The sequence below is a fragment of the Vidua chalybeata genome, chromosome 28 (assembly GCF_026979565.1).
Source record: "Vidua chalybeata isolate OUT-0048 chromosome 28, bVidCha1 merged haplotype, whole genome shotgun sequence".
Taxonomy (NCBI): domain Eukaryota; kingdom Metazoa; phylum Chordata; class Aves; order Passeriformes; family Viduidae; genus Vidua; species Vidua chalybeata.
Genome location: NC_071557.1, coordinates 4,056,013 through 4,066,219, shown reverse-complemented (window position 1 = coordinate 4,066,219; position 10,207 = coordinate 4,056,013). Strand labels below are relative to the sequence as shown.

At 48.7% G+C, this 10,207-nt stretch overlaps 1 protein-coding gene across 4 annotated transcripts in view; it reads left to right on the top strand.

The window, feature by feature from the left end:
• The window catches only part of SLC4A5 (solute carrier family 4 member 5), a 69,081-nt gene that overhangs the window by 16,450 nt on the left and 42,424 nt on the right, over positions 1 to 10,207 (top strand). For 3 of the 4 annotated variants that reach the window (XM_053966335.1, XM_053966336.1, XM_053966339.1), the window contains exons 2-4: positions 749 to 979; positions 1,564 to 1,783; positions 6,695 to 6,745. The gene's annotated coding sequence lies outside the window, so the exon portion shown is untranslated. The remainder of the gene's footprint in view (positions 1 to 748; positions 980 to 1,563; positions 1,784 to 6,694; positions 6,746 to 10,207) is intronic. The other variant, XM_053966338.1, reaches the window with a different exon arrangement.

The following is a 10,207-nucleotide window of genomic DNA, read 5'->3' as shown; positions in this document are numbered from 1 at the left end:
GGGGGACAGCCCTCCCCCGGTCCCCGGTCCCTTCTGTCCCCTCCCCTTGGACCCCCTGTCCCCTCCCCTTATCCCCCCACCGTTCCCCGGATCCCTCTGTCCCCTTCTCCGGTTCCCCCCTTGCGCCCCTCCGTCCCCTCCCCTTGTCCTCCCCCCCATCCCCCGGAACCCCCCCAGTTCCTCCCTCGGTCCCTTCTGTCCCCTCCTCTTGTCCCCCTCTGTCCCTCTCCCGGTCCCCTCCGTCCCCTCCCCTTGTCCCCCGGTCCCCTCCCCGTTCCCGGGGGGCTCCGCAGGCGCCGCCGCCGCCGTTCCAAGCTCCGCTGGCAGCGGCTCCTCCGCCTTTCCAGGCACCCCCCATCCCAAATTTCCCTCCCCCCCATCCCCTCTCCCACCTTTCCCCCCCCCAAAATCTCCCCGGGCACTTTTGGGGCCCGACTCCAAAATCAGCGGGAATGTAAAGATCCCGGTAACGGCAAAGCTCCGGGGCTTTATCAATGATTTTATTGATTATTGGTTGATTTCATCTTTATTAATCCCGAGCCTTTTCAGCCTCCCCCAAAAAAGGGGCTGGAAAATCCTTCTCCATGAAATTCCTTCTCCATGAAAATTCCTCTCCATGAAATTCCCTCCCCATGAAATTCCCTCCCCATGAAATTCCCTCTCCCTGAAATTCCCTCTTCTCCCCAATTAATTTAATTAAACTGGGATCAGGGAATTGTCCCTTCCTGCAGCCCGGCTTTGTCTCCAGGGATTTGAACTCTGCTGCTGCCAGATCCATCCCGGCCCTGCTGCTCCAGCCGGGAATTCTGCCAGGAACGCTGCCGGGAATTCTGCCAGGAGCGCCGCTTTCCCCTCGGGAATTCTGCCGCTCCCTCGGGATGCGCCACCGCTTTTCCTCGGGACTCACCCGGGGAGGTCGCTCCGGTGTGGCCGCGAGTGATCCCAAATCCCGGATTTGGGGACGAGGAGCTGCTCCCAGGTAAATTCCGGAGGAATTCAGGCCAGGAGCTGCGCGTGGGGAGGAGCCACTGGAATTCTTTGCTCCCAGAGCGATCCTGGGCTTTATTCCAGGCGGGAATAAAGAAATTCTCAGCGTTCTCAGGGGGATCCAGAGGGGCCGGGCTGGGCGCTCCTCCCACTCCATCCCAGGAATGCTGCTCGATGGCAGCATTCCCTAAAAACCTGGGAATGGGAGAGCTGGGAATGTGGGAATGGGAGCTGGGAGTAGGAACTGGGAATGTAGGAATGGGAGCTGGGAATGTGGGAATGGGAATGTGGGAATGGGAGCTGGGAATGTGAACTGAGATTGTAGGAATGGGAGCTGGGAATATGGGAACTGGGAGCTGGGAATAGGAACTGGGAATGCGGGAATGAGAATGTGGGAATGGGAGCTGGGAATGAAGGAATGGGAGCTGGGAATGAGAATGTGGGAATGGGAGAATGTGGGAATGGGAACTGTGAATGAGGTAATGGGAATGTAGGAATGGGAGCTGGGAATGTGGGAATATGGGAATGGGAGAATGTGGGAATGGGAAATCGGCCCCAAGTTCAAATTCCCCGCAGGAATTCCAGCCAGGAAGAGCCGGGAGATCCAATTCCTGCAGGAATTCCATCTGGGAGTTCCAATTCCTGCAGGAATTCCAGCCAGGAAGGAGCTGGGAGTTCCAATTCCTGCAGGAATTCCAGCTGGGAAGAGTCGAGGATGGCCTGGACCTGCCGTGATTCCCACTTTTATTACTACGGCATCAAATTTGCGCTCTCCGCCTACACCACGCTCTTCTCGGTATGTTTTTTCCCTATTTTTTCCCAATTTTCCCCTATTTTTTCCCTATTTCCCCCCTATTTTTTCCCTATTTATTTTCCCCCTTTTTCCTCCCATTTCCCCCCGTGTTTTTCCACGTTTTTTCCATGTTTCTCCCAACCAGATTTGGCTTTTCCAGCCCCTTTCGCTTTTCCACCTCCCAGTTTCCCCTTCCCAGACCCCAAATCCTTCAGGAAAACCCGCGGTGCCTCCAAACCCTCGGGGCCAGCTCCAAACGTGGCGATTTTGGGCTCCAAACGTGGCGATTTTGGGGTGAACCTGCGGCTTTTGGGGTTTTTTCCAAGCACATCCTTCCCCGTGGTTCCTTCGTGGTCACAAGTCCCATTTAGAGCAGAAAAAAACAGGAAAAATCCCTTTTTTTTTTCACCTCCCCAAGTGCCCCCTGCAGACATCTAGAGGGTTTCAGCCATGTTTTTGTCAGAAAAATTGCAAATAAATTGATTTTTAGGTGGTTTTGAAGCCTTGGACTCTGATCCAGGGTCACCTCCATGGAGGGAATTCCATGGATCCAGGGTTACCTCCATGGTTTGGAAATTCCATGGATCCAAAGTCACCTCCATGGTTTGGGGATCCATGGAGGGAATTCCATGGATTCCAAGTCCAAACCGTGTCTGGGAGGTCTTAAGGAGGGAATTCCATGGATTTGGAGTCACTGTCATGGTCTGGGGATCCGTGGAGGGAATTCCATGGATCCAAGGTCACCTCTGTGGTTTGAGGATCCATGGAGGGAATTCCATGGATTTGGAGTCACCTCCATGGTTTGGGGAGCCCAAGGAAGAAATTCCACGGATTTGGAGTCACTGTCATGGTTTGGAGATCCATGGAGGGAATTCCATGGATTTGGAGTCACCTCCATGGTTTGGGGAGCCCAAGGAAGAAATTCCATGGATTTGGAGTCACTATCATGGTTTGGGGATCCATGGAGGGAATTCCATGGATTTGGAGTCACTGTCATGGTTTGGGCATCCCAAGGAAGGAATTCCATGGATTTGGAGTCACTGTCATGGTTTGGGGATCCCAGGGAGGGAATTCCATGGATCCAGGGTCACCTCCATGGTTTGGGGATCCATGGAGGGAATTCCACGGTATTTTCCCTCCCGAGATCTGTCCCGGGATGCGAATTCCCAAGGAAAGGAGAATTCCCAGGAACAGCCAATTCCCAGGAACAGCCAATTCTCAGGAGCAGCGCCTCCCCCTCCCTGGCCAGCCAGGTTTTGTGGGAACGGGGCGGTGAAAAGCCAGGAATTGTTGAGGGCGGGAAGAGGAAGAGGAGGGAGCAATCAGAGCCCTTGTGGCATCGGGAATTGTCCCTTCCAGGAGAATCCCCGGGAACAAAAGCAATCAGGGAAAGAGGCCCTGGAGGAGCTCTTGGAGCTGAGCTGGGCCTGGCAGCTGCGGCTTTTGGGGTTTTTTATGGAAAAAACAGGGAAATTGTGTTTGAAAGGATCCAGGATTTTGTTTTAAAGGATTGGGGAATTGGATTTAAAAGGATCCCAATTTGTGTTTTAAAGGATCCGGATTTGGATTTAAAAGGACCCGGATTTGTGTTTAAAAGGATTTGGATCGTGTTTAAAAGGATCCGGATTTGTGTTTAAAAGGATTTGGGATCAAGGATCCGGGATTTGTGTTTTAAAGGATCTGGGATTTGTGTTTAAACCTGGATTTGTGTTCCAAAGGATCTGGGATCGGTATTTAAACCTGGATTTGTGTCCAAAGGATCTGGGATTGGTGTTTAAACCTGGATTTGTGTTTTAAAGGATCTGGGATTTGTGTTCCAAAGGATCTGGGATTTGTGTTTAAACCTGGATTTGTGTTCCAAAGGATCTGGGATTTGTGTTTTAAAGGATCTGGGATTTGTGTTTAAACCTGAATTTGTGTTCCAAAGGATCTGGGATTGGTGTTTAAACCAGGATTTGTGTCCAAAGGATCTGGGATTGGTGTTCAGTAGGAGCTGGGCTGCTTTCTCCCCTGCTTTCTCCCCGGAGCCGTGGAATTCCCGCTGGAATTGTGGATGATTTGTGCCCGCTTGGATGGAGCTGACAGCTCCATCCATCTCCCGCCTCCGCTCCCGTTTATCCGCCGGGAACAGCCGGTCCCAAATCCCCAGGATCGGGATGGATGGCCTGGAAACCCCAACCCCAACCCACGGGATTTGTGCTCCACAGGGATGGGAATTAACCCCAAATCTGCTCTGGGGGGACAGGAATTAATTAACCCCAAATCTGCTCTGGAGGGACAGCAATTAATTAACCCCAAATCTGCTCTGAGGGGACAAGAATTAATTAACCCCAAATCTGCTCTGGAGGGACAGGAATTAATTAACCCCAAATTTACTCTAGAAGGACAGGAATTAATTAACCCCAAATCTGCTCTGAAGGGACAGGAATTAACCCCAAATCTGCTCTGGAGGGACAGGAATTAATTAACCCCAAATTTACTCTAGAAGGACAGGAATTAACCCCAAATCTGCTCCAGAGGGACAGGAATTAATTAACCCCAAATCTGCTCCGGAGGGACAGGAATTAATTAACCCCAAATCTGCTCTGGGGGGACAGGAATTAATTAATCCCAAATTTGCCCCAAAGGGACAGGAATTAATTAACCCCAAATTTACTCTAGAAGGACAGGAATTAACCCCAAATCTGCTCTGGAGGGACAGGAATTAACCCCAAATCTGCTCCAGAGGGACAGGAATTAATTAACCCTAAATTTACTCCGGAGGGACAGGAATTAATTAACCCCAAATCTGCTCTGGGGGGACAGGAATTAACCCCAAATCTGCTCCAGAGGGACAGGAATTAATTAACCCCAAATTTACTCTGGAGGGACAGGAATTAATTAACCCCAAATCTGCTCTGGGGGGACAGGAATTAACCCCAAATCTGCTCCGGAGGGACAGGAATTAACCCCAAATTTACTCCGGAGGGACAGGAATTAATTAATCCCAAATCTGCTCTGGGGGGACAGGAATTAACCCCAAATTTACTCTGGGGGGGGACAGGAATTAATTAACCCCAAATTTGCTCTAGAAGGACAGGAATTAATTAACCCCAAATCTGCTCTGAAGGGACAGGAATTAACCCCAAATCTGCTCTGGGGGGACAGGAATTAACCCCAAATTTGCTCCAGAGGGACAGGAATTAATTAATCCCAAATTTGCCCCAAAGGGACAGGAATTAATTAACCCCAAATTTACTCTAGAAGGACAGGAATTTACCCCAAATCTGCTCTGGGGGGACAGGAATTAATTAACCCCCGATCTGCTCTGAAGGGACAGGAATTAACCCCAAATCTGCTCCAGAGGGACAGGAATTAATTAACCCCAAATCTGCTCCGGAGGGACAGGAATTAATTAACCCCAAATCTGCTCTGGGGGGACAGGAATTAATTAACCCCAAATCTGCTCCAAAGGGACAGGAATTAACCCCAAATCTGCTCTGGGGGGACAGGAATTAACCCCAAATTTGCCTCGGAGATGGAGGAATTAACCCCCCAAATTTGGTGTCTCAGAGCTGGAATGTCTGGATTTGGGAGTAATTAACGAGGAACAAAACCTCGGAGCTCGTTCAGGGAGGGCAGGAGCAGCTCCCGGGAGGGGTTCATCAGTTCCTGAGGTTGCTGCGGGAACTGGGATTGATGAGCTCGTTAGTGGCCGCGTTAATTGAATTGGAATTGAGCCGCTCTTCCTGACTCAGCATCCAGAGCCGGAGAATGATTTCCTTGGGAAGTTTCTCCAAGAAATCCGGAATTTGTTTGGAGCTTTGTGCTGGGGGAGACCCTCGAGCTCCTTCCCAATCCCTTCCTGATCCCTTCCCAATCTTCCCTGATCCCACCCCAGTCCCTTCCCAGTCCCTTTCCAATCCTCTCTGGTCCCTTCTCAGTCCTTCCCAATCCCTTCCTGATCCCTTCCCAATCTTTCCTGATCCTTTCCCTGATCCCTTCCTGATCCTTCTCAGTCCATTCCTGTTCTCTTCCCGGTCCCTTTCCGATCCTCCCTGGTCCCTTCCCAATCCTTCCTGATCCTTCCTGATCCTTCCCAATCTCCTTCCCGATCGTTTCCCGATCCCTTCCTGATCCCTTCCCAATCTTTCCTGATCCTTTCCCTGATCCCTTCCTGATCCTTCTCAGTCCATTCCTGATCTCTTCCTGGTCCCTTCCCGATCCTCCCTGGTCCCTTCCCAATCCTTCCTGATCCTTCCTGATCCTTCCCAATCTCCTTCCCGATCCTTTCCCGATCCCTTCCTGATCCCTTCCCAGTCCTTTCCCATGGGAGGGAAGGGACCGGGATCCTTCCCAAGTGAAGGGACTTGATCTTTCCCAATCTTCTTCCTGATCCCTTCCCAATCTCCTTCCTGATCCCTTCCTGATCCTTCCCAATCCCCCCTGATCCTTCCTGATCCCTTCCCCAATCCGTTCCCGATCCCTTCCCCGATCCCTTCCCAGTCCATTCCTGATCCCTTCCCAATCCCCCTTGATCCTTCCCAGTCCCTTCCCAATCCTCCCTGGTCCCTTCCTGATCCCTTCCTGATCCCTTCCCAGTCTTTCCTGATCCCTTCCCAATCCTTCCCAGTCCCTTCCCAATCTCCTTCCTGATCCCTTCCTGATCCTTCCCAATCCCCCCATATCCTTCCGGGTCCCTTCCCAATCCCTCCTGGTCCCTTCCTGATCCCTTCCTGATCCTTCCCAATCCCCCCGATCCCTTCCTGATCCCTCCCGATCCCCTCTCCGGGATGGACGGTGACCCATGGGGACACCAAGGCGGAATTTCAGTCAAAATTCCAGGAAAAGCCAAAATTCCGGTGAGGAATTCCTGGCTGCCTGGTGTCCTCGTCGGACATGGAGCCGGGATCATCCGTCCTTTCCCCATTCCAGTTCTTCTGGGTGCTCCTGCTGATCCTCCTGGAGATCGTCTTCGAGAGCAAGGTGGGACGGGGACAGCCCCGGGAATTCCATCAGCATTCCCGGGAATTCCATCAGCGTTCCTGAAAACGGGATCGTCATTCCCAAACACGAGATGGTCATTCCCAAGAATTCCATCATCATTCCCAAAACCAAGATGGTTATTCCCAAAAATTCCATCATTTTTCCCAAGAATGAGATGGTTATTCCCAAAAACGAGATGGTTATTCCCAAAAATTCCATCATTTTTCCCAAAACTGAGATGGTTATTCCCAAAAATTCCATCATCATTCCCAAAAATGAGATGGTTATTCCCAAAAACGGGATGCTGTTCCCAAAAATTCCATCATCATTCCCAAAAATGAGATGGTTATTCCCAAAAATGGGATGCTGTTCCCAAAAATTCCATCATCATTCCCAAAAATGAGATGGTTATTCCCAAAAATGGGATGCTGTTCCCAAAAATTCCATCATTTTTCCCAAAAACGAGATGGTTATTCCCAAAAATTCCATCATTTTTCCCAAAAATGAGATGGTTATTCCCAAAAATTGAACCGCTATTCCTGAAAATGGAATGGTTATTCCCAAAAATTCCATTGTCATTCCCAAAACTGGAATTTTTACTCCTGACCATGGCTTGGTCATTCCCAAAACCAGAATGGTCATTCCCAAAAATGGAATTGTCATTCCCAAAATTCAAATTGTTATTCCCAAAACCAGAATGGTTATTCCCAAAAATTGAGTTATTATTCCTGACCATGGGATTGTCATTCCCAAAAATTGAATTTTTATTCCTGACCATGGAATTGCCGTTCCCAAAAATTCCATTGCCATTCCCAAAACTGGAATTGCAGTTTCTCGGGATGGAACTCCGGGATGCAGCGGGAGCTTTAAAGTTAATTTTTAATTTAAAAATATATCAATATTAATTAAATAAATTAAACAAATTTAAAATATATCAAAAGTGGATTAAGCCCCAGATAAAGAGGGAATTGTGGGAAGCACAAATCCCCCGGAACAATCAAACCCCCGGGCCCAGAATTAATCGGATTCCAGCTGAAATCAGCCGGAATTAATGCCGATATGCAAATCAGCTTCGTTGATATGCAAATGAGCCCGGGGGTTGGGATCCTGGGGAGGGAGGTTCAGCTCCCACCTGAGAAATGGGGATTTAATTCCAGAGGGATTCTCAAAAAGGGAATTGCCATTCCCAAAAATGGAATTATTATTCCCAAAAATGGAATGGTGATTCCCAAAAACGGAATGGTCGTTCCCGAAAATCAAATGGTGATTCCCATAAATGGAATTGTCATTCCCAAAAATGGAATGGTCATTCCCAAAAAGGGAATGGTGATTCCCAAAAATGGAATGGTGATTTTCAAAAATGGAATGGTCATTCCCAAAAACGGAATGGTGAGTCCCAAAAATTGAATGGTCATTCCCAAAAATCAGATGGTGATTCCCAAAAATGGAATGGTGATACCAGAAAATGGAATTGTCGTTCCCAAAAAGGGAGTGGTGGTTCCCAAAAATGGAATGGTCATTCCCAAAAATGGAATGGTGATTCCCATAAATGGAATTATCATTCCCAAAAATGGAATGGTGATTCCCGAAAATCAAATGTTCCCATCCCTGAGGTGTTTCCCTTGGATATCTTCACCTGCTTTGGGATATTTTGGGTTTTGCCTCCCTGAGCTCAGCCCTGGGGGATTTTTTTGGGAATTATCCTGGGATTTGTGAAAAGTGAAAAATAAAAATCCCAAAATTTGAGGAGGGAATTCTGGGACTGGGGAGCAGAGCTCAGTTTTGAGCATTCCCAAATGCGAAAAAACCTGGAAAATCCCAACATTTGAGGAGGAAATTCTGGAAATCCAGGAATTGGAAATCTGTGCCTGGGATGGAGCAGAGCAGGAGGATCCCAAGAATTTTTCCTGCTTTTCCATGGAAAACAGGAGCAGAGAGAAAAACCCTTCAAAATCTGTTCCTGGATGAGTTCGGTGCTTAAAAAATGGGAAAAATCCTTTTCCCCCCTGCTTTTCCAAGCACTCCAGCCTTTCCTGGCCATTCCAGGGTTTTTTTGGGGAGGAAATCTCCAATTCCGATTGTTTTCTGTGGGGAGGGAGAAGCTGCTCCAGACCTGGCTTGTTTTTATTCCGTGGAGGACACGGAGTGACTTTGATTGGAATTTTTTATCTTCGCTGCGGGAAAAAAAAAGAGATTTTTTTAAATTGATTTTTTTTCCCCCCTTTGTAGCTGCAGGATTTGATCCCAATTTATCCTGACGGGAAGAGAATTCCTTGAGGGGCTGACTGGGGATTTTGTGGGATTTTGTGAGGTGGCTGAGAGCCACCAAATCTATCCCTGCCTCGGGAAAAGCCGGATTTGTCCCCTGGAATTAAAGCGTGGAAGTGGGGATGGATCTAAGGCATGCCCAAACCCCTCTAAAATGGAAAAAAATGGGAAAAAATGGGGGAAAATGGGAAAAAATCCCTTTTTTTTTAACCTTCAACTTCCCTGGGAGCAGGGAAGGGAAAAAATGGGAAGTGGAAATGCAGGGAAGGGGATGGAATTCTGGGGGAATTCCCAAAATTCCCCTTCCCCTTATCCCAGGGTGGCCTTGGACACTTCCAAAGGATCCAGCTTTTCTGGGAATTCCATCCCAGCCCTCCCAGGGAGGAATTCCCATGATCCCAATTAACGATGATCCCAATTAATGATTACTCCAATTAATGATGATCCTAATTAATGATCTCCCACTATCCCTGTGCCCACGGGAATCCATTCCCTGTTCTCCCAGGGCTGATTCCAAACCCCTTTTCCAAAATGTTTAAGGAATTTCCAGAGCTGGAAAATTCCCTGGGAATTCCATCCCTGCCCTTCTCAACCTTCCCAGGGAGGAACTCCCATTATCCCAATTAATTATGATCCCAATTAGTGATGATCCCAATTAATGATCCCTGTGCCCATGGGAATCCATTCCCTGTTCTCCCAGGGCTGATTCCAAACTCCTTTTCCAGGATTCCCGGGAAATCCTGAAATTCCAGGGAAATCCCAAAATTCCAGAGAAATCCTCTCTGCCCCACTCCTGCTGCGTGCACGGGGTGAGCATGGAAAAATCCCAAAATTCCCGGGGAATGCCAAAATTCCCATGAAATCCCCTCTGCTCTATTGTCCTTGGGGTGAGCTGGGAAAAATCCCAAAATTCCCAGGGAAAAATCCCAAAATTCCCAGGAAATCCCAAAATTCCAGAGAAATCCCCTCTGCCCCATTGTCCACGGGGTGAGCCGGGAAAAACCTCAAAATTCCCGAGAATCCCCAAATTCCAGGAAAATCCCCTCCAAAATTGCATGGAGCAAAATTTCACTTAAAATTTCTTTCATCCAACCCCAAAACTTTGCAAAAAATTAGTTTCATCCGAGGCTGCTCCTGCGGGGATTCCGGGCCAGGACGGAAAATCCCGGAAAATCCCAAAATCCCAAATTTCCC